Source organism: Oryctolagus cuniculus, chromosome 12 (assembly GCF_051225735.1).
Source record: "Oryctolagus cuniculus isolate XC-2025 breed Fujian yellow rabbit chromosome 12, ASM5122573v1, whole genome shotgun sequence".
In the NCBI taxonomy this organism is placed as follows: Eukaryota; Metazoa; Chordata; class Mammalia; order Lagomorpha; family Leporidae; genus Oryctolagus; species Oryctolagus cuniculus.
The window spans coordinates 20975295-20999086 of record NC_142878.1 but is presented as its reverse complement, the minus strand read 5'-3'; the positions used below and the strand labels follow the sequence as shown (position 1 = coordinate 20999086).

General features: G+C 46.0%; 1 protein-coding gene across 50 annotated transcripts in view; it reads left to right on the top strand.

Moving 5' to 3' along the window:
• Positions 1–998: 998 nt before the first annotated feature.
• The window catches only part of KTN1 (kinectin 1), a 120556-nt gene continuing 97762 nt past the window's right edge, over positions 999–23792 (top strand). For all 50 annotated transcript variants that reach the window (XM_089309682.1, XM_089309684.1, XM_070053631.2 and 47 more), the window contains exon 1: positions 999–1103. The gene's annotated coding sequence lies outside the window, so the exon portion shown is untranslated. The remainder of the gene's footprint in view (positions 1104–23792) is intronic.

Sequence of the window (23792 nt, the reverse complement as noted above, 5' to 3'; positions counted from 1 at the left end):
CACGGAGGGCGGGAGCCGAGTGACCCTGACAAGAAGGGAAGAGGTGGCCGCAAGTGGCGTGGAAATGACCAGGTCTTTAGAGAACTCTGCGAAAGACGGGCAGTCTTCTCAGCGTCTCGGGCTGCTACTACACACCGCTCGGTTTTCATGGGCACTCTGCAGGTGCCCCGGGGAAACTCAGGCACACGTCCGAGGGACTTCTCCGTCGGTGTAGACACTGCTGTGCCGTCCGGTCCGTGGAGAGCGCTCGGGCCGGTCCCCGCTTCCTCAGCGCGGCTAGGCTGCTCGCTCGGGGAGCATGCGGGTCCTCGCGTGCCCTCGCAGCTTGGGGACAGGGCTGCGAGGTCTGGCACCCGGCCCGCGCGGGGCCCTGAACGCGCAACCGGGGAGACCGCGGCCGTCCTTTCGCACACAGCAAACGCTAGCGGGGGTTCCGGCCAAGCCTTTTCTTTTCCTTCGTTTCCAGTTATCGCCCCCCCCCCACCCCCCCACCCCCGCTCGAACCAGCTGGCAGGCACAAACAGCTCCCTAATATTTGCGCACAATTTATCTGGGTCGGTTTCTCGTGTCTCTCCACCCGAAGGAGGATTTAAAAAGAGAAAGTCTGGAGACGGAGGGTTTTTCGGTTTCCAGACATTTCTGTGGAGAAATCCAGGCAGGGCCGGGAAAGTCTAGGGCCATCTGCTGAAGGTAGGGGCCAGGTGCTGCTTCCCGGGCCAGGGCGGTGTGAGACCAACCCAGCCTCAGGGGCCGGGAGCGACCATCCGGCTGCTGAGCCGCGCCCTCCGCCGGGCTGCGCGCCCTGGGCTCGGGAGCAGAAGGCGAGAGCACGAGCCGGCCCACGCCCCGGGTGCCCGAGCGCGCGGGGCCCGAGGCCGAGCGGAGCCTGTCCCTTTAAGGGGCCGGTCTCCGGGCACCGCCGGCCCAGACGCCGGGACGTGCCGGAGCCGCCCCGCCCCGAAGCCGCCCGTTTCCTTTCTGGCGGCGCGGCGGCACCTGAGCGACTGCGGCGGCGGCGGCGGCGGCGCCTCCTCGAGCAGGCATCTCGGGCTGGAGTGCCGGCGCCGCCGCGTCTTCTCGATCTCCCCTCCCAGCCGCTCAGGGTGAGGGCAAGCGGGCCGCGCTGGGCCCGGGCGCGGGGTCCCAGAGGGAGGGCAGCTCCGGCCGCGGGGCCCGGGGCGGGCGGGCCGCGCCGGGCGGGGGGCGCGGCCGCACGGCCGCACGGCCGGAACATCACCCGCGGCGCCGCTCGTCCGCTAGGCCTCGGGCGCCCGGGGGCCGCCACCTGGCTCCTGCCCACGCCGGGCCGCCGCAGCGGGCGGGCTTGGCGGGGCCGAGTGGGCCTCGCCGGGCCGCGCAGGGCCTGACCCCTGTTCTGCCGCGGCGGCCGGGAGCGTGGCTGGGGACTCTCCCGCGGGGACGTCTCCTGAGGGCGAGGTCGGCCCGAGAGGGCCCTGGGGTGACCGAGGCGTCTATTTTTAGCCAACCCCGAGGGCCCCCGGGAGGGAAGGCGGATTACCGCCTGCTCCGCCGGGGGCCCGGAGGGCGTGCGTGTCCCGTGGCGTCGGTGGCCAGAGCTGGGCCACGCTTACGCCATGCTGGAATGTCGCTCTCGCCGCGCCCTCCGGGTCCTTGGGGGGCACCGGCCTCCCCCAGCGCCCCCCTTCTCGCCTGGTGCCCGGCAGGGCTCGCTGTGGGGCGGCGGATGGGGACTGGAGTTTGGAAAAACGAGTGGACGGCCCGCGAGACGGGCGAAGTTAGCCTTCTGCTCCCCGAGGGGTGTGTCTTGCTCGGGCGTCCCCTCCCCCTCCGCGCCCAACAATGAGCTGTTTGGCGTCGGGGAACCTGGGCCGAAAACCAAACTGGCGGCCCAGAGCCGTCTCCCCCGCCGTCGGAGCCGGTGTGGAATGCGCGGCCCCGCTCGTGGGTGGCGGAGGGACGCGGGAGCGCGGCGCCCTAAGCGCGCCCCGCTGCACCTGGAAGGGGCTGGGAGCGGGCGAGCCAGCGTGAACCATCCCTTCCGGGAGGAAGGAGGAAGCCGGGTCCCCCACTGTGGGGTCCCTACCCGGGACGGATTCCTGAGCAGCGGCTGTATGACTGAGCGCTGCGTGCAGAGCTACGGCCGGCGTTAACTGTTCAAAGTTGTGGGTGTCTTTTTTGAGCTGCTTCGGTGGGACGTCTTGAGGAATGTAGATGCCCATAGCCGGCCCAAAGAGAACGGCCTGGGGTTGACTCCACCCTGGAGATGGTGTGGGCGTTGTCTTCCAAGCTTGAATTTGGCCAAATTAGGCGGCACTTGTTCCCACAGCCTCACCTAGCAGGTTCACCGCACCGGCACCCGCGGCTGCAGTTTGGCCCAAGGCAGTTGCCGGTAGGACTTGAGAAAGACTTTCCAAGAACAATTAATGCATGGGTATTCTTTCGTGCTGATCTGTATTTTGGGTAGAGGTGTCTTGCACTGACTTCAGTATTTGATGTTCTTTGGTAAACAGAGCTTTTCTGTTTCTTCCCTTTTTAGTTGAAAGATCTACCTGGGCTTACGGTTGTAGGTTCTGAGTTTGTTATAACCCCACCCCAACGCTGGCTTACAAATGTTCTGATTGTGTAGCTGGTGACATAGCCGACAGTTTCTTAGCTGTCAGGTGTGCGTGCAGAATATAATGTTGTATTTACTTTACCTTTCTGAGGCTCATACTGAAACTTAAAATACAGCGAGACTACTGAACATTTTTCTTTAGTGTATTAAACAGTTCAAAGTTGTAAAGGATACCAACTGTTTAACCCTTTCCTGATTTGGTGCTAGCATTAATGGAGACCTGTTACTTTACCATTTGTTCCATATATATGTATATATTAATATATAAAAGAGCCCCACTACTGAGATATCACCATGTTGGCTTTCAGTAGTTTTTTAAATTACTTTATTTGAAAGGCTGAGAGAGGGAGGGTGGGGGTGGGGAGAGAGAGACAGATATAGAGACACCATTCCTTCCATGTGGTGGTTCACTGCCCAAATGGCCACAGTGGCTGGAGTCGGCTCACGCCCAAGCTAGGAGCCTTGGACCTGCATCCCGCAGGGACCCAAGTACTTGGACCATCATCCACTGCTTTCCCTTGTGCATTAGCAGGGAGTTGGTTAGGGATGGCCAGGACTCTAACCGGTTTATCCTATATGGATGCTGGAATTCCAGGTGTTGACTGAACCTGCTGTGCCACCATGGTCCCCTAATTTACATATTTTGATATCCTGCCTTAATAGTAGTAGTTTCTTCTGCTTAAGGTAGTGTTTTTTTTTCCCAAAAATCTCTTATTCCAAGCTGCCCTAAAATTGAAGATTTTAGTCTACTTTTAGTAAGGCGATCATTCTAAGAATCACGTCAGTGTGGTTTTTCTAAAGGGTACAAGAATTGAAGACTGTATGTTCATTTGTTCTTGTTTTGCGTTTTACTTAAATATATTGAATATGTATTTTTAATTGTGGATTTATTAGTTTTTTATAGCTAAGAAAGTTTAAGTATAAAAGACTTTTTTTTTTTTGGACAGGCAGAGTGGACAGTGAGAGAGAGAGAGAGAGACAGAGAGAAAGGTCTTCCTTTTTACTGTTGGTTCACCCTCCAGTGGCCGCCGCACTGCGCTGATCCGAAGCCAGGAGTCAGGTGCTTCTCCTGGTCTTCCATGGGGTGCAGGGCCCAACGACCTGGACCATCCTCCACTGCCTTCCTGGGCCACAGCAGAGAGCTGGACAGGAAGAGGAGCGACCGGGACAGAATCTGGTGCCCCGATTGGGACTAGAACCCAGTGTACTGGCGCTGCAGGTGGAGGATTAGCCTATTGAGCTGCAGCACCGGCCAAGTATAAAAGACTTCTAATACTTTAAACATTTTAAATTGTTAATAAACTTGATAGAAAGCTTTAGGTTTCTTAGGAATCTGACATAAATGTTAGTGTACAATCTGGAAATTCAGAGAAACTGCATTAAAAGGAGAACTGCTAGTTAGGTATACTGTTTGTTTTGAAGGTATAGCAGAACTCTTCTAGAAGTAAGAAACTTTTTCTAGATGTGACATTGGTATTTACCTGTGCACAGAGTTGCATTTCGTTGCTTTCAGTTATCTTTTTTTTTTTTTTTTAAAGATTTATTTGAAAGGCAGAGTTAGAGAGAGATCTTCCATCCGCTGGTTCACACCCCAGATAGCCACAATGTCTGGAGCTGAGCCAATTCAAAGCCAGGATCTACATCGGGGTCTCCCATGTGGGTGCAGGGGCCCAAGGAATTGAGCCATCTTCCCCTGCTTTCCCAGGTACATTAGCAGGGAGTTGGATAGAAAGTGGAGCAGCTGGGACTCAAACCGGTGCTCATGTGGAATGCCGGAGCTGCGGCAACAGCTTTACCCACTATGCCACAGCGCCAGCCCCTGCTTTCAGTTCTTGGCAATGTGATTTTGGGTGTTCTGATCTGCAAAATGTAATTGATGTGCAGATCACTGGGAAAGCACTGGCTTAGATAAGAATATAAGGTTTTTTTTTTTTTTTTTTTAATGACAGAGTTGAATAATAAGGAAAAAAACCTTATGAACTAAGGAATTTAAGTTAATCTGAAGTCTAGAAGAAGGAAAGAAATGACAAAACTGTATGGTGTATGCCAGGTTGTTGAATTGGTACTTAAATGTATTTCTGTTCTTTGAGAGGTGGGTTTCGGTTATTTCTCTTTCTTTTTTAAAAATGAGTGTTAAAAGGAAAATGGGCAAGATATACTTTAAATATTAAGAGTAATTTTACTAAAGACTCCAGTAGGAAATAACACTATCCCTAGGACATGTATAGAAAATGCTCAACTCCTTTTTTTAGATTTATTTATTTATTTGAAAGTCAGAGTTACAGAGGGAGGGAGACGCAGTGGGAGATATTCCATCCTGTGGTTCCTTAGATGTCTCTCACATGGGTGGCAGGGGCCTAAGTACTGACGTCATCTGCTGCTGCTTTCTGAGGCCATTGGCTAGGAACTGGATTGGAAGTGGAGCAGCTGGGACTTGAAACTGGGCCCATATGGGATGCCAGCATCCCAGATAGCAGCTTTACCTGCTGTGCCACAATGCTGGCCCCTGAATCCCCCCCCCTTTTTTTTTGAGATTTTATTTATTTATATGAGAGGTAGAGTTACAGACAATGAGAGGGAGAGAGAGAGAAAGGTCTTCCATCCACTGGTTTAACTTTCCAGATAGCTGCAATGGCTGGAGCTGAGCCGATCCGAAGCCAGGAGCTAGGAGCTTCTTCCGGGTCTCCCATTTGGATTCAGGGGCTCAAGTGCTTGGGCCATCTTCCAGTGTTTTCCCAGGCCATAGCCGAGAGTTGGATTGGAAGAGGAGCAACTGGGACTAGAACCAGCCTCATATGGAATGCCAGTGCTGAAGGTGGATTAACCTGCACCGCAGCGCTGGCCTCTTCAACTCCTTTTTTAAAAGCATTTTTCCCCCCAAGAGACAGAGCTTTCCCGTCTACTGATTCAGTCCCCAGATGCCTACTGGCTGGGGCTGGGTGGGGCTGGAAGGGAATTCCATTTTTTGTTTTCCTTGTGGGTGGCAGGAACTCAATCACTTGAGCTATCTCTACTGCCTCCCAATGTCTGTATAAGCAGGAAGCTGGAGTCAGGAGCCAGAGCTGCCTTTTTGAATCTGCATTAACAGGAAGCTGAAATCAGAACCCAGGTATTCCAGTATGGTGCCTGAGCGTCTTAACTTGTGTCTTAGCTGAAGGCTAAATGCTTGCTCCTCAACTCCTTAAAATCTTCAGTCTGGTTTCAGCAAAATGATTTGTGTACTAAATACAATTGAAATTGTTTATAGTGTTTCTTCCATGACACCCTAGATATTTGGGTTCTCTCCTTAATGATTGTGTTGTCCATTCCATCCTTATAGCTTATCCTCTCTTAAAGTTGACATGCTCAGTCTTTGGTTTGTTTTTTCTTTTTATATTCCTCTGGCCATCTTCTCGAGTGTTGTTGCTTTAAATACCTGTATGCTGACGGCTGCCATATTTCTGTCTCTGGTCCAGACTTTCCTCCTACGCTCTAGACAACTTATTAGGTCTATCCACCTGAACGTGTAGTTATCAACCCAGACTTCCCGATTCTTCTGTAAACCTACCTGAAATGTGGTCTGACTTATTTGTATCTGATGGCAGCTCTGTCCAACACTCGAGTCATCCCTTTCTTACCCTTGACATTCTGTGCTTTTTCTTATCTTGAAAGCGGGTCCAGAATCCAGTCATGTCTTATTGCCTACATTATTTACCAGCCTTGTCCAAGCCATTCTTTGTGTCTTGCTTAGATTTTTCCAGTTAGCCACTTTTTATTTATTTATTTATTTATTTATTTGAAAGTCAGAGTTACACAGAGAGAGCGAGCTTCCATCTGATGGTTCACTCCCCAGTTGGCCGCAACAGCTGGAGCTGGGCTGATCCAAAGCCAGGAGCCAGGAGCTTCTTCTGGGTCTCCCACATAGGTGCAGGGGTCCAAGGACTTGAACCATCTTCTTCTGCTTTCCCAGGCCACAGCAGAGAGTTGGATCGGAAGTGGGCGCCTATATTCGATGCTGGCGCTTCAGGCCAGGGTGTTAACCCACTGCCCCACAGCACTGGCCCCAGTTAGCCACTTTTTAAAAACACTGTTAACACCTGTGCTAGTGCTAGTGCTAACTGCCATTTGCTGTTTCACTTCCTAAATGCCTGCGATGTCCAGGCCTGGGCCAAGGCCAAAGTTGGGAACTGGGAGCTCAGTCCATGTCTCTCATGGTGTGTGTCAGGATCCCAATTACCTGAGCCATCAACGTTGCCTCCCAGGTGCTGCATTAGCAGGAAGTTCGAGTCAGGAACCTCAGCAGAGGCTCAAACCAGGCACTCCATAGGGATTATGGATTTCCTACCTGATGTCTTTACTGCTGGGCCTGATGTGCACCCCTTCGTTAGCTTATTAACTGACCTCCCTGCTTTTGTAGTGGCAATCTACAGGCATCTTATTAAAGCAGCCGGATCAAATCACTTCTCTGCTTAAAATCCTGTAGTCACTTCCCGTTGTAGAATAAAGGCTGAAGTCCTTATGGCCTATACAGCCTTGCAGAATCTGGGCACTCCCACTCTCCCCGTCTTCCCCTTAAGGCTCAAGTTACTGCTGCTCTCCCCAGGCTTGCTTCCCTGCAGCCCCAGAGGCTTTTGCCCCTCTTTGGATCACTTTCTCCCTAAGATACTGGCTTAGGTGAGTCTCTTGTCCGCTTTTGTTCTTGACTCTTTAAATGTCACTCTCAAATTTCTACCTGACTCTTTTAGTTAAAACTGCACTCCCCTACTTTTGTTGGTCCTTGTATACTGCTGTTTCTCCATAACACTTGGAACCTTTTGTTATACTATGTAGTTTCCTTATTGATTATATCTCTTGTTTTCCCCTGCCCTCAAACACCATAATGCAAGCTCTGTGAGGGCAGGAATTTTGTTTGTTTATTGATGGGTCAAGGGTTTAGAGGATTGTCTGGCAGGTGGATGGTCAGTAAGGATTTGTTGAATGAATGAATTAAACCTATTCTGCAGTTCTTTGACGGATACCTCATTCATGGATGTGTGCAGTTTTCAGTTGGCTCCTTTCCTCTCCTAGGAACCAGCAGAGGGTTGAAACGAGTGGCTGGGAGCCTTTGGGAACCCGATGCTAGCAGGAGTGATGTTAGAGTGTGATTGAGATCCTAGTTCCTGTCCAGTGTGATTAGACCTTAATTCAAAAAGTAGATTGAAAAAATAAGGGCTCAGAATACACTTGTACCTTAAGTGTTTTACATAGTACAAACTTAATTTTACTTTTATTTTTATTTGCCTGTATTTTTATTTGGACCAAGCTTCCTCCTTCCCTCTCTTTCTTTCTCTTAAAGGTATGTATTTAAAAGGCAGAGTTAACAGAGAAGGAGAGACAGAGATCTTCCAGTTGCTGGTTCACTTCCCAAATGGCTGTAATGGCTTGTACTAGGCCATGTCAAAGCCAGAATCTTCAACCATGTCTGCCACACAGGTGGCAGGGACTCAAATGCTTGGGCCATCATCTGCTGCTTTCCCAGGCATATTAGCAGGAAGCTGGATTATTGGAAATGGAGTAGCCAGGATTCAAACTGGCCCTTGGATATGGGATGGTGACTTAACCTGCTGTGCCATGATGCTGGTCCCCAATCTGTTTCTTAGACTAGGGAGTTTCTTGATCATCCTTCCATGAATTGTACCCTAATTTAAAACATTATCTGTGGTTTCTAGTATTGGTTACTTTAAAGTGGAATGAAAGTGTAGGCCCTGGCAAAGTCCAGGTATAGAACCCTTCTAGACTTTTCTAGTCTTCACTATTCCCTTCCTAGGATTTAACTTAGTTTCCCTAGAAATAACATCTTTTGGCTTTATTATCATATTTAATTTATTTACGCAAGTACCTGTGTAGGTCAGTACACTGTTAGCCAGAAGCAGCTTTCAGTGGACACCAGCCTATTTTTACAAAATTGGAGCGTGTTCGTTAATTCAGAGAGGTCCTTTAAGATAGCTTCCCCTTTCAGTAGGCTTTGTAGGGGCTGTAGCAGTTTAGCAGTTTACCATTACTGGAGGAGTATGTTATTTACTCATATTTCTTTATTTTTTAAAGATTTATATATTTATTTGAAAGTCAGAGTTACACAGAGAGAGGCAGAGAGAGGTTTCCGTCCAATGGTTCACTCCCCAGATGGCCGCAACAGCTGGAGCTGTGCCGATCTGAAGCCAGGAGCTTCTTCCATGTCTCCCACTTGGGTGCAGGGGCCCAAGGACTTGGGCCATCTCTGCTTTCCCAGGCCATAGCAGAGAGCTGGATCAGAAGTGGAGCAGCCAGGTCTCGAACCGGCGCCCATATTCGATGCTGGCGCTTCAGGCCAGGGCACTGTGCCACAGTGCCGGCCCCTCATATTTATTTGAGTGAGTAATATTTTAAAGTGCAGTTAGTTAATCAGAACTCAGTTGAGCTTTAGTAAGTATGTTGTCTATCGAAAGATGTGCTGTTAGACTACATTTTCACAGGAAAATGTGGGACAGTTGTTTTTCTTGCAAAGAGTCATTTGAATTGCCGAAACAGTCAGCTTTGGTGTAATAAGTGTAGTTAGGTGACCTACAGATCGTAGAACTTTTTAACTCTTAAGATTTTATTCAAGTTCTTTATTACTCAGTTCTTTAGTTATATAACGTCTATGTGAGCTAGGGATTTGAATTTGGCTTTCATATTTAGTAGCACATACTGAATGTGTGATCCTATCTCTTAAGTGAGGTTCATTAAGAAATTATCTTAATTGCTCTATAAATGATAGCTAACATTAGAGTGCTCATTTGTTGTCATGCACTGTTAATACAGTATTGTATTATATACAGTATACAATAAAGTATAGCATTGTATCCTCCCCACATTCTTTTTTTTTTTTTTTTTTTTTTGGATAGGCAGAGTTAGAGAAGGAGAGACAGAAAGGTCTTCCTTCCTTTGGTTCACCCCCCAAATGGCTGCTACGTCCTGGCATGCGCCGATCCAAAGCCAGGAGCCAGGTGTGTCCTCTCTTCCTGGTCTCCTATGTGGGTGCAGGGCCCAAGCACTTGGGCCATCCTCCACTGCCTTCCCTGGCCACAGCAGAGAGCTGGACTGGAAGAGGAGCAACCAGGACAGAATCGGGCTCCCCAACCAGGACTAGAACCCTGGGGTGCTGGCGCCGCAGGCGGAGGATTAGCCAAGTGAGCCACGGCGCCAGCCACCCCACAGTCTTAGAGAGTAGATAACTGTTTGGAAACTAAAGAGATAAGTTATATAGTTTGTCCACAGACAGCACATAAGAACTTGAATTTAAACTGAGATATTCTGACTTTAGAGCTCATTCTTAACTCACTGAACTGTCTGTTTTCTAACAGGAGAAAGATGCACTTGTGTATGATGTGAGAAAACTAAATTAAGTTTATAAAGATTTTCCTCCTGAAGGTAGAGGATTAACTCCTAACAATGACTTAAATTTGAATATGTGAATTCCAAATGGGGAAAATAGTAAGAGCTACTTAAAACCAAATGCTATGACATGTTTTAAATTCTTTTATTTATTAATTTGAAGGGGTATGGGGCAAAAGAGAGATCTTCCATCTGTTGGTTCACTTCTTAAGTGTCCACAACAGTCAGGGCTGGGCTAGTGCAAAGCCAGGAGCCCAGGACTCAGTCTGGGTCTGTCTCACATGGGTGGCAGGACCGAACTACCTAATCTGTTACCTGAGGCTTACAAAGGGGGCATTAGCAGGAAGCTGGAAGTGGAAGTGGCTCTGGGACTCAAACCCAGGCATTTTGATATGAGATGTGGGCACCCCAAGTAGCATCTTATCCGCTGTGCCATGCACTTACTCCATATAAAATGGTTTAGTTAGATGGAAAGCAGTGGGTAGACTGTGATCCTTTTGAATTTCCAAGAATTTTTTTTCTGTCTAGATTTTTGTGTTTTGTGCATTATGAATCACTGTCATGATTTTATAGATAAAAATCTTAGATTTTTTTGAGATTTTTTCTTCTCAGCTTATCTCAGAAAGGCTGACCTTGAATTCTCTAATTACACATCCTCTCTCCTCTGTGTCCCAGTTTTGTTTTTCTTCATTGCATTATCAGTCACCATCTGACCTTAAACTACTTACTATGCCCACAGAAGATAAGCTGTGTGAGGTGGGGACTGTCCTCCTCATCGCTGTGACTGTATTTCTGGCCCTTCGGTGCTGGTGCTCAGTTTGAATGAGTGCAAGGCCTTATATGAAAGTTACCGTGACTCGTGAGTCCTCTGCTTTACTTGTCGTCGAGTGGTATTTGGAATGCCACGTAAAGTGAAGCTGCAAGAACAAGGGTTTCAGGTTGACTCTTGGGAGAGTGGAATGGAAAACATTCCAAAGAGTTTCAGCAAAATGCTTCCTTATAGGACCAATTAATCTTGTTGATCAGTTACATATGTGTTCTGAGTGGCATCTCTACATAAATAACTTAGTGATTACAAGTGTTGTCTTGGAAATTTTGACAAGCTAAGCTACATTGAAAGGTTCCAAGTGGCTGTTGCTGAACATGTAAGATGTTTCCTTAAATCTTTAATTTCCATGTATAAGTTGATTCCTTTATGTGTTGCTGACCTTTGGGTAAGTCATGTTCATTTGAAATGTGTTCTGTGGTTACTTTACTTTGTCCTTATGCCCTGGACGTCTGAGGTTCACTGAATGTCGTCATCTGTGAAGTGTGCTTCTCAAGGTTGTCATTACTTAGTGGTCTTATTTCTAGGTACAACTTCAGGTACTGTGCTGTATGGTCTTTGTGACTGGTACACCAGTGCTGATGAATGGGATTCATTTCTTAAATAACTTCCAGTTTGATTCGGATGTTAACAGTAATTAATTTTTATTTTCTTAAAGATTTTATTTATTTATTTGAGAGGCAGAGACAGAGGGAGAGACAGGGAGAAGGTCTTCCATCCGCTGGTGCACTCCCCAGATAGCTGCAGTGGCTGGAGCTGGGGCTGATCCGAAGTCAGGAGCTGAGAGCTTCTTGTGGGCCTCCCACGAGGGGGAAGGGGCCCAAGCACTTGGGCCATTTTCTGCTTTTTCAGGCCATAGCAGCGAGCTGGATCAGAAGAAGAGTACCTGGGACTCAAACCGGCACCTATATGGGATGGCGGTGCTGCAGGTAGAGGCTTAGCCCTCTACCCCACAGTGCTGGCCCCCAGAAATAATTTTTTTAAACATTTATTGTTGTATATTTGAAAGGCATATTAAAGAGAGAGACAGAGAGATATTCCTTCTGAGAGGGAGAGACAGCAAAATCTTCCATCCACTGGTTCACTTCCCAAATGGCTGCAATAGCTGGGATTGTGCTAGGCTTAAGCCAGGAGTCCAAGCACTTGGGCCATCTTCTGTTGTTTTCCCAGGCACATTAGCAAGGGCGCTGTGTTGGAAGTGGAGCATTTGTGTCTTGAACCAGCGCCCATACAGGATGCCGCTGTCACAGGTGGTGGCTTAATCTGTGCCATATTAATAGTAATTGTATGTTTAAGTTTGACCCTTTGTAAATGTTGCTTAGTTCTTTTGTCTTTTTGGGGGGGAGGGCTATAACTTGAAGTATAAGTGTTTCAGAGCTCAAAATTTTTGGAACAATTTTCAAGTAAAGTACACGTTTACACATTGGAATTATGTGTAAAATACAGTTCATGCATTTACATTGTCTGAAACTGGAGAAAAATAATTCATAAATATAAATTAGTTGCAAAATGAGCAAAGATTCAGCTTTGCTCTGTTTTTTAAGGTTTTATTTTTTTTATTTGAAAGGTGGAGTTAACAGAGAGAGACAGAGATCTTCCATCTGTTGGTTCACTTCCCAAATGGCGACAATGGCCAGGACTAGGCCAAGCTAAGCCAGGAGCCTGGAACTCCATCTGGGTCTCCCTTGTTGGTGGCTGGGGCCCAAGCACTTGGGCCATCTGCTGCTTTCCTAGGCATGTTAGCGTGGAGCTGAAGTGGAAATGGAGCAGTAGAATTCAGACCACTTCCATATGGGGTGCTGTTTCACAGGCTTAATCCCCTGACTACTCTTCTAACACTGATTATCTGGCAGAAATAGGTATTTCCCATCCTTTTAGTGTTAATGTAATTTTTGTTAAAGACAAAAAAAAAATCCCAACAGCATTTAAAATAACATAATTTTTTGGGGCCGGTGCTGTGGCACAGTAGGTTAATCCTCCGCCTGCGACACTGGCATCCCATATGGGTGCGGGTTCTAGTTGCAGCTGCTCCTCTTCCAATCCCGCTCTCTGCTATGGCCTGGGAAAGCAGTGGAGGAAGGCCCAAGTGCTTGGGCCCCTGCACCCGCATAGGAGACCAGGAGGAAGCACCCGGCACCTGGCTTCAGATCGGACACAGTTTGGGCTGTTGCGGCCATTTGGGGAGTGAACCAGAGGAAGGAAGATCTTTCTCTCTGTCTCCCTCTCACTATCTGTAACTCTACCTCTCAAATAAATAAAATTAAAAAAAAAGTCACCATTTCAGTTTTCTAAGGAATAATGTCTAGACAAAGATCACTGTTAGCTGCTAATTCCACAGAAACATCCAGACACGGGGCATTCGCCAGTGGAAGTAGAACATACCAGTTCTGCTTTAGGCTTGCTCTCAAATCAAAGTCCAGACATTTGATCTAGTCTCCCAACTTTACTCATTGAAAGGAAATAGAAACACTAAAAATACCTGTTGGGACTACTGGGATGTCATCAACAAAATTCAGATTCTGGGATGACATTTGGCCTAGCAGTTGAGAAGCCACTTAGGATGCCTGCATTCCGTATTACAGTGCCTGGTTTTAAGTCCTTGCTCCCTTCTCACTCCAGCTTTCTGCTAATGCACTTCCTGGGAAGGAACAGGTGATGGCCCAAGTAGCTGGTTTCTTGCCACCTACACAGCTGTGTGGGAGACGTGGATTAAAAAATGAGCTCCTTGCTTTGACTTGGCCCAGCTCTGTCTGTTGTGGGCATTTGGCAATGAAGTAGCAGATGGAAGCTCTTTGTGTCTGTTAAGTGAATACAACAAATACATAATACTTAAAAAGTACAAACAAATTCAGACTGGAAACCTACAGTCTAACCACATTCCTGCCCCCCCCCCCCCATCCAGAGTTCTAAGAAAGAGATAGAGGCATGGTAGATGAGACACAAGAAATAATCAAATAATAATAAAGAATATTTACAAAGTTGGCAAGCAAACGTGAACACTCTTGATAATTGGTATTAAGGAATTGTTTTTGATTTGCTGTGAGACTAGATATTTTATCCCCTCATTTCCTCCTTCCATCTTCCCACTTCTTTTAAGATTAACACTTTTTTTTTTTTTAAAGATTTTACTTATTTGAGAGGTGAGCTCCAGAGAGAGAGAGAAACAGAAATGTCTTACATCTGCTGGTTCACTCCCCAAATAGCTTCAATGGCTGGAGCTGGGCCTATCTGAAGGTGGGAGCCAGGAGCCCAAGCACTTGGGCCATCTTCCACTGGTTTCCCAGGCCATAGGCAGAGAGCTGGATCAGAAGAGGAGCATCCGAGACATGAACCAGCACCCATATGGGATGCTGGCACCATAGGTGGAGGCTTAGCTTACTACACCACAGTGCCAGCCCCCTACCACTGTGTTTTACAAGTATTATTATTATTTTTTTTTTAAGATTTATTTACTGGAGTGGCTAGTGCTGTGGCATGGTGGGTAAAGCCGTCCCTACAATGCGGGCATCCCATATGGGTGCCGGTTTGAGTCCTGGCTGCTGCATTTCAGATCTAGCTCCCTGAACCCACACGGGAGACCCAGAAGAAGCTCCTGGCTCCTGGCTTCGAATCTCCTCAGCTCATTTGGGTAATGCGCCAGTGGATGGAAGACCTCTCCTCTGTATGCCTCTGCCTCTCTTTACCTTTTCCTTTCAAGTAAATAAATAAATCTTAGAAAAAGATTTATTTACTGGAAATACAGTAGGGGCAGAGACAGACCTCCTGTCTGCTGGTTCACTCCCCAAATGGTTACAGTGGCCAGGGCTGGGCCAGGAGGAAGGCAGGAGTCTGGAACTCCAGGTCTTTCATGTAGGTGCAGGGGCCCTAGCACTTGGGCCATCTTCTTTTTTACCAGGCGCATTAGCAGGGAGCTGGATCAGAAGTAGAGCAACCAGGACTCAAACTGGTGCTCATATGGTATGCCACAATGCCAGCCTTGCTTTTTACAAGTTTTGCAAATCACGCCCTCTGTCTTTACCCCTAGTATCATGCAGAGAACCTCATTCTCTTCAGGAGCTGTACTTCTGACTTGACAGTATTCATTCAGTCCTCTTCCCTATTCCTTCTTTATATTCCAGTTGGGCCTGGGGTACTGTTTTAAATTTTTAGTGCATTTCTGACCCAGGAAGATATTTATTTTAGTTTTGAATTCAGCCATCTTTTAAATAATTGTTTCATGCCATTACTAAGTGTTAGAAGGATCCTTACAGGAAATCTAACTCTTTATCTGTTTTGTTCTTGAAACTCAGCTTGATATATCCTGGATAACAATATTATTTTCTTCTTTTGCTCAAATATGTCCTCTTTTAATCTTGTTAGAAATTATTCAACGCCATTGAAAAAAATCTGATTTTAGTATCATGCCTATTGATGGTTATAATTAGTATCCTTTAGCCTACAAGTATGCTGCTTGGCTGTGCAGGTTGGTCTCATGTTTTTTCAGTATGTTTTGAAATCACTAGTCCAACTAAAGATAAATAAATTTATTTTGAAGGTTAGAACCGCTGTGGCTCAATAGGCTAATCCTCTGCCTAGCGGCGCCGGCACACCGGCTTCTAGTCCCAGTTGGGGCGCCGGATTCTGTCCCGGTTGCCCCTCTTTCAGGCCAGCTCTCTGCTGTGGCCAGGGAGTGCAGTGGAGGATGGCCCAAGTCCTTGGGCTCTGCACCCCATGGGAGACCAGGAAAAGCACCTGGCTCCTGCCTTTGGATCAGCGCGGTGCGCCGGCCGCAGCGGCCATTGGAGGGTGAACCAACGGCAAAGGAAGACCTTCCTCTCTCTCTCTCTCTGTCCACTCTGCCTGTAAAAAAAAGAAAAAAAAAAAAAGAACTTCTGTCCTTTGCCATCTGAACTCTTATTTTTTTTTCCCCTCAAACTCGAAAATTATTTGTTTAATAACTAGGATTCTTAATTCTTGATAATTCTGCTGCTAAAGGAAAAGCCATAAAATGGAAACATGCTTCCCTTAATTTTAGTGGGAAATTATGCTCTAATACCATCTCAACCAGTTTTTCCACATAGGTAAATATTAATCTACAGAGAGGATGAGTTTGTATAAGAAAGTCATTTGAAAGTAAGTAATATAATGAAGGCCAGTTGTATTTGCTGAGGCAGAAAGAGAATTTGGTGAGGTGCCGTTCTTAGAATAGTCTGTTCTTTGATGTCATTTTCTTCATCAATTTCAGCCCTTTTTGGAACTTAGAATTCTCTTGCATTTAGCCTACACTTAAAAATTAATTTGTGGCACAGAATGCACCATGAAGGCCTAACTTTACAAGCACTTTATTTTTTAAATTTTTTATTTTTATTTTTTTTTGACAGGCAGAGTTAGACAGTGAGAGAGAGAGAGAGAGAAAGGTCTTCCTTCCATTGGTTCACACCTGAAATGGCCACCACAGCCGGCGTTGTGCCAGTCAGGAGCCAGGTGCTTCCTCCTGGTCTCCCATGCAGGTGCAAGACCCAAGCACTTGAGCCATCCTCCACTGCCTTCCTGGGCCACAGCAGAGAGCTGGACTGGAAGAGGAACAATCAGGACAGAATTGGTGCCCCAATCGGGACTAGAACCCGGGGTGCAGGCGCTGCAGGTGGAGGATTAGCCTAGTGATCTGTGGCGCCTGCTTTATGTATTTATTTTTTTTGACAGGCAGAGTTAGACAGTGAGAGAGAGACGGAGAGAAAGGTCTTCCTTTTTCCGTTGGTTCACCCCCCAAAGTGGCTGCGCTGTGCTGATCTGAAGCCAGGAGCCAGGTGCTTCTCTTGGTCTCCCATGGGGTGCAAGGCCCAAGCACTTGGGCCATCCTCCACTGCACTCCCGGGCCACAGCAGAGAGCTGGACTGGAAGAGGAGCAACCGGGACATAACCCGTGCCCCAACTGGGACTAGAACCCGGGGTGCCAGTGCTGCAGGTGGAGGATTAGCCTAGTGAGTTGTGTTGCCGGCCCTACAAGCACTTTAAACAGTGTGGAAATCAAATACAAAGGGAAGGGTTACAGGAGGTGATAGTGTTTCACACCCATGCATGTGAAGCAGAACATTCTGTGTCTATCTAATGGTTGTGTACAGTACAGCTTTGTACCCGGGATGTGCTCTGACTGGAAAGCATTATGTTGAATAAAAATTAGAGTGCATGAGGTCATAATGTGGAAATTTTACTCTTTATATGATATTTTGTATATGTTTAGGCAAAGAATCGTTAATAATAATAATAAAAGAGGTCCTTGCTTGAAAAGTAGTATTTTCAAGAATCATTTTGATGAAAATCAGTTAACTGAACAATTCATTATGAGAGGTAGTCTGTAAAGTTTAATACCATCATATCCTTGCTTTTCTTAATGAGCTATTGAAATTGCTGCTGCTCCAACTAGGTAAATAAAAGAGTAGCAAGGAGTAACAAAGGGAAAAAAATTATTTTATGAAAGATTTAGTTGGTTTGCCTTTTGTTTTCATGCTTGTGTTTAACACATCATTTACAAACTGGCAAGTTTATCATGAGTAATTGTTTAAAATGTTAGTAAGGTCAGGAAAGGAAGTCCTTTGATGCATGATTAAGATATTTTCTAAACCATTAAGTGACAACTTTGGGTCATGGTTGTCTAACCTTTAAAATTTTTCCCAATTTATGCTACTATTCAGCTATGTTCAGGACTTAGCTATCTTGTCTCTAAATGTTTTGCCAAAATTAGACATTATATAAAATGTTTTGGGTTTTTCTGATTTAATAATCCTTTTGTTTTTTTAAACAGGCACTAGAATGACTTCTTCACAGTCACTGATTTATAGTGTATTACTTCTTGACACCCCTGCATTGGTTTTTTTTTTTTTTTTTGACAAAGTGGACAGTGAGAGAGAGACAGAGAGGTCTTCCTTTTGCCGTTGGTTCACCCTCCAATGGCCGCCGCGGCCGGCACACCGCGCTGATTCAAAGCCAGGAGCCAGGTGCTTCTCCTGGTCTCCCTTGGGGTGCAGGGCCCAAGCACTTGGGCCATGCTTTACTGCATTCCCGGGCCACAGCAGAGAGCTGGCCTGGAAGAGGAGCAACTGGGACAGAATCCGGTGCCCCGACCGGGACTAGAACCTGGTGTGCTGGCGCCGCTAGGCAGAGGATTAGCCTATTGAACTGAGGCGCTGGCTGACACTCCTGCATTTTTTAGTGACAGCATTTTCTTTTACCTAAAGTGAATTTACCAGTTTTAGTGTGGCTATTTTCTATTTTTAGTTTTAACTTAACTCTTCTGGCATTTTTTTAAAAAGATTTTATTTATTTATTATTTGAAAGGCAGAGTTACAGAGAGGCAGAGGCAGAGAGAGAGGGAGAGCAGTCTTCCATCCACTGGTTCACTCCCCAAATGGCTGCAGTAGCTGGATCTGGGCTTATCCAAAGCCAGGAGCCAGAAGCTTTCTTGAGGTCTCCCATGTGGGTACAGGTACAGGGGCCCAAGGACTTGGGGCTGTCTTCCACTGCTTTTCCAGGCCTGAGCAGAGAGCTGGATTGGAAGTGGAGCAGCCAGGATTCGAACCGGTGCCCACATGGGATGCCAGCACTGCAGGTGGTGGCTTTACCCGTTATGCCACAGCACTGCCCTGGCATCTTCTGATAGTAGGGAAAGCAGGAGTCTTTCCTAGAACTTGAAATGTAGGATTTGGGCGGCTACATCCTATCTATCCAGAGGTGATGTTTATCTTTGTTATGACTATGGTGTAACCATGGCTTCCAAGGACAGTCCCCAGAACAGGGAGGCATAGGATAGGGCCTTCTATTTGTGGCTCTATTTTAGTTTTCTGATAACTGATTGCCTTTCAAATTCTTTTTTTTTTTTTTTTTAAAGATTTATTTATTAATTTGAAAGAGTTACACAGAGAGAGAAGGAGAGGCAGAGAGAGAGAGAAGTCTTCCATTCGCTGGTTCACTCCCCAGTTGGCTGCAACGTCTTGAGCTGTGCTGATCTGAAGCCAGGAGCCGGGAGCTTCTTCTTGGTCTCCCATGTGGGTGCAGGGGCCCAAGGACTTGGGCCATCCTCTGCTGCTTTCCCAGGCCATAGCATAGAGCTGGATTGGAAGTGGAGCAGCTGGGACTTGAACCGGCACCCATGTGGGATGCCAGCACTGCAGGCGGTAGCTTTACCCACTACCCCACAGCGACGGCCCTTCAACTTCTCTTAACTTGGAAATCTTCCCTCTCCACCCCCAAAGTTATATTTGTTTGAAAGGCAGAGATAGAGAGAGAAGGAGAGAAGAGAGATCTTTCATTTGCTGGTTCACTCCCCAAATGGCTGCAATGCCTGGGGCTGGGCCAGGCCGAAGTCAGGAGCCAGGAGTTTCTTCTGGGTCTCCTGTATGGGTGCAGAGACCCAAAGACTTGGGCCGTCTTCCACTGCTTTCTCGGGCACATTAGCAGGGAGCTGGATACTTACCTGGGAGCTGGATCCAGGTCTCTGGGATGCTGGCACAGCAAGCGGAGGCTTAACCCATTATACCACAATGCCAACCCCAAATAATTTATATCTTTTTTTTTTTTTTTAAGATTTATTTATTTGAAAAGCAGAGTTAGAGAGATGTCTTCCATGTGCTGCTTTCATTCCCTCAAATGCCTGTAAACAGCCAGGCTGATCCCAGGGCAAAACCAGAAGCCTGGGTCTCCCATGTGTATGGCAAGCAGCTAAATACTTGAGCCATCATCTGTTTCCCAGAGTACACATTAGTAGGAAGCTTGTTGGGCAGCAGAGAAGCTGGGAATCCATCCAGGCTCTTGTCCCACATAGTGCCTTTTTTTTTTCCCCTTTTAAAAATTTTATTTATTTATTTGAAACTCAGAGTTACAGAGAGGAAAAGGCACAGAGAGAAAGAGAGAGAGGGGTCTTCCATCCGCTGGTTCACTCCCCAGATGGCTGCAATGTCCAGAGCTACACCAGTCCAAAGCCAGGAGACAGGAGCTTCTTCTGGGTCTCCCCCATGGGTTCAGGGGCCCAAGGACTTGGGCCATCCTCCACTGCTTTCCCGGGCCGTAGCAGGTAGCTGGATTGGAAGAGGAGCAACCGGGACTTGAACCGGCGCCCATATGGGATGCTGGCACTGCAGGTGGCAGGCAGCTTTACCCACTATGCCGCAGTGCTGCACCCCCCCCCCCCATGTAGTATTTTAACTGTTGCATCAAATGACTGCCTCTTAAGATTCTTTTTTTTTTTTTTTTTAATTTTTATTTATTTTTTTTTTGACAGGCAGAGTGGACAGTGAGAGAGACAGAGAGAAAGGTCTTCCTTTACCGTTGGTTCACCCTCCAATGGCTGCCGCGGCTGGCGCGCTGCGGCCGGCGCACCGCGCTGATCCGATGGCAGGAGCCAGGAGCCAGGTGCTTTTCCTGGTCTCCCATGGGGTGCAGGGCCCAAGCACCTGGGCCATCCTCCACTGCACTCCCTGGCCACAGCAGAGAGCTGGCCTGGAAGAGGGGCAACTGGGACAGAATCCGGCGCCCCAACCGGGACTAGAACCTGGTGTGCCGGCGCCGCTAGGTGGAGGATTAACCTAGTGAGCCGCGGCGCCGGCCTAAGATTCTTAATTAGCTAATTTCTTTCATCCTCTTTTGCTTAAGTTTCTTACTGGGAGTGAAGTCAGAAGAAAGGAGCTTTTTTTGGATAAACTGTAGTTTTTTTGCTGTTGTAGAATTAAACATTTGTTAAAATATATAAGTTATACTTACTTTCCGCTCATAGTAATTCCATCTGTGCTTTCAGTGTTTCATTTTTCAGTCACATATTCCTTTTGCAGCTTCAATAATATTATAAAGTTCATATCATGATAAAATGTCTTATTTTGTGTTTCAGAGTACTAGTTAATCCAAATAGGATTGGTATATATTGTATTAAGTATGGTTTATTTTGAAGGAAAATGCAAAAGGAAGGACTCAAAAGGACTAGCTGTGTAAAGTTGAGTTGATTTATAGTCAAGGAAGTAGGCCCCCCCCCCCCCTTTTTTTTTTCTGCTTCCCAGGTTTATTCTGGATGCGCTGTAGTCAACCAGGTTTTGGAAGTGCTATGCATGGAGTACTGTGTGGGCTCTTTGATAGTGGGTACAGGAAAAAGTATAGATGAGGAAGAGTTATTCATTTGGCATGCTAAACTTTGAGTAGGAAAAAGTAAACCTTGTATAGGGAGTAAAATATCTGTAGTGAATTTTTTAAAAAAATATTTATTGGAAAGAGCTACAGAGGAAAGGAGAGACAGAGAGCTCTCTGTCTTATCAAATTAAAAACAAGGGAAAAAAAGAAACTGGGAATTTGCAGAATAACATTTAAAGTTGAAATTAAAAAGTAGATATGTAGGTTTGTGGTGTAGCAGGTTAAGCCTCCATCTGCGATGCCACCATCCTATGTGGGCACCAGTTCAAGACCTGGCTGCTCCACTCTCCATTTAGCTCCCTGCTAAAGCACCGGGGAAAGCAGTGGAAGATGATCCAAGTCCTTGGGCCCCTGTGCCAACAAAAGAGACCTGAAAGAAGCTCAGCTGTTATGGCCTTTTGGGGAGTGGACTGGTAGATGGAAGATCTCTCTCCTCTCTCTGTAACTCTGCCTTGCAAAAAAAAAAAAAAAGTAGGTATGTAATAATTACATATAGAAGTTGGAATGTATACTATAAAATAGATTATGTAATTTTTAGAAAAGTTAACCAGACTTTCAGTACTCATTGGTATACTTTATTAGAAAATGCTGTGAATTTTGTATGACTTTGTAGTTGGAAGCTTATAACTTAGGAGGCAGAGAGGATTTTTTTTTTTTTTTGCTAGCATTTATTTTTCTGGCTCTTAGAAAAATTTTTTAGGTAAAAAGGTCATCTGAAATGTTATATGAAAGGGTATTGGCTTAATTGCAGTCATATTCTGGTTGGAAGACTTAGTCACACACACAAAAACTTCTGAATTAGTAAATTTCATGTGCAGTATTGATTGCTGACATTAATAACTTATACATTACCTCTGAAAACTAATATTCCACTGTTTAACTGGGTCTAGGAGTCTTTGTTAATAGTTATTGTTTCTTTGGAGATTTTATTTCATTATCTTCCGTCTTCTTGCTGACTAATAGGTAATTCTAAGTTTACTTCTTCATAGATGGTCTTTTCTGTGTTGCTTTTAAGACTTGCTTTGCATCTTTAGAATGATAGTGTTACTATAATATGCTTAAATATATATATATTTTTTAAAATTCTGTTCAGATTTTGTTGCCCTTCCTGAATTGGAAGATTGATGTTTTCAACAGTTTTTGAAAATTCTCAACCATTCCCTCATCAGATACTACCTTTGTTACCAATTTGCTTATTAATCTGAAATATTAATAAGCCTTGTGGGTTCTTGCCACAAATTCATAAAATAATTCTGAATACTGGCACCAATAAACCAGGCAGCATGATAAGTTTTTAAGCTTTTTATTTAGTGAGATAAATGCATAGGAGAGGGAAGCCGTTAGTCTAATCTAAGGGAGAAGGGAAAGTCTAGAAATTAAGTTGGAATCCATACCAAGCAGAAAGCAGGCCAAAAGCCACTTGCAGCAAGTGTTTGGTTTTGAGCAGTTATTAACAGCTTATCACAGGGAGCAGAGTGAAGGCAGAGAGTGATTTTGGGGTGTTCCTCACCTTTTACATGCTTTACAAAGGGGAGTGGTTTCATGGTCTGTTGGGCAGGTGGGTGCCCAGGTGTGGTCAGGTAGGGACGTGAGGTCACATGGGGGCCATGGTGGAGGGTGTGGTCTCCAGCTTACAGACCTAGTAGGTTTTGTTCTGTCTGCCTATATCACTTTATTTATTTTTTTATTTTAAGACTTATTTTTTTCTTTGAAAGCCAGGGTTACAGAGAGGCAGAGAGAGAGGGAGGCTTCCATTCAGAGAGGGGGGAGGAGGGGGGGGAGGGAGGCAGAGAGAGAGAGAGAGAGAGAGAGAGAGAGAGAGAGAAAGAAAGAAAGAAAAGCTGGGAGCCAGGAGTTTCTTCCAGGTCTCCCACATGGTGCAGGGGCCCAAGGTCTTGGGCCATCTTCTACTGCTTTCCCAGGCCATAGCAGAGAGCTGGATTGGAAGTGGAGCAGCTGGGACTCAAACCGGCACCCATATGGTATGCTGGCACTGCATCCCTTTACCCTCTACACCACAGTGCTGCCCCACCTTTATTCTTTTTCACCTTGAATTCCCATTTTACTTGATCTTTTCATTTTTAGCCTTCATTTGCATTAATTTTTCTTCATATTTTCCCTTATGTATCCCTCTATGCTATATTGTCAGCTGTTATCAGATCCGTTTGATAATTCTTTAACTTTGTATACTTATGAGTCCAGTTTTTAATTCTGGGTATGTTTGTCTATGTGTGTGCATGTATTTGTATTTTTGCAGTCTTTCTAATTTCTCTCTGTGTGTATGTTTTCTGAGAGCTTGATTTCTTTTATAGCTGAAAGAATTTTTTATGGTCTCTTATATTTTGTTATCTGGAGTTCTTTTGGATGTACTGCCTGTTCACATCTACTAGCTCTTGTTCATTTTTTGTTTTAAATGTGTATGTATTTTCATCTACTTGAAAGGTGAGTGACAGAGATAGAAAGAGAGAGAGAAAGGGGGGGTGGGAGGGGAGAGAGAGAGGGAGGGAAATTTTGACAGAGATCTTCCCGTTTGCAGTTTCTCTTCTCCAATGCCTACAACAGCCAGGGCTGAAGCCTGGCCTTCCATGTGGGTGGCAGGGCACTAACTACTGTAGTTAACCTCTGTTGCCTCTTAGGCTGTGCATTAGCAAGAATTTGGATCCCAGGGGAGTAGGGGATTCAAATGGAACTCAAATGGCATCCCAAGTGGTGGCTTAACCTGTTGTGTTACAGCAGCTTCTCTTGTTCATTTCTGATTGCAAATTTATCTTAAGCAGGAGTATATCTCCAAATACTATACTGTGAGGACATGGCTGGGATACAAGGAATTTTTCTCGAGAGGGGTTTTGT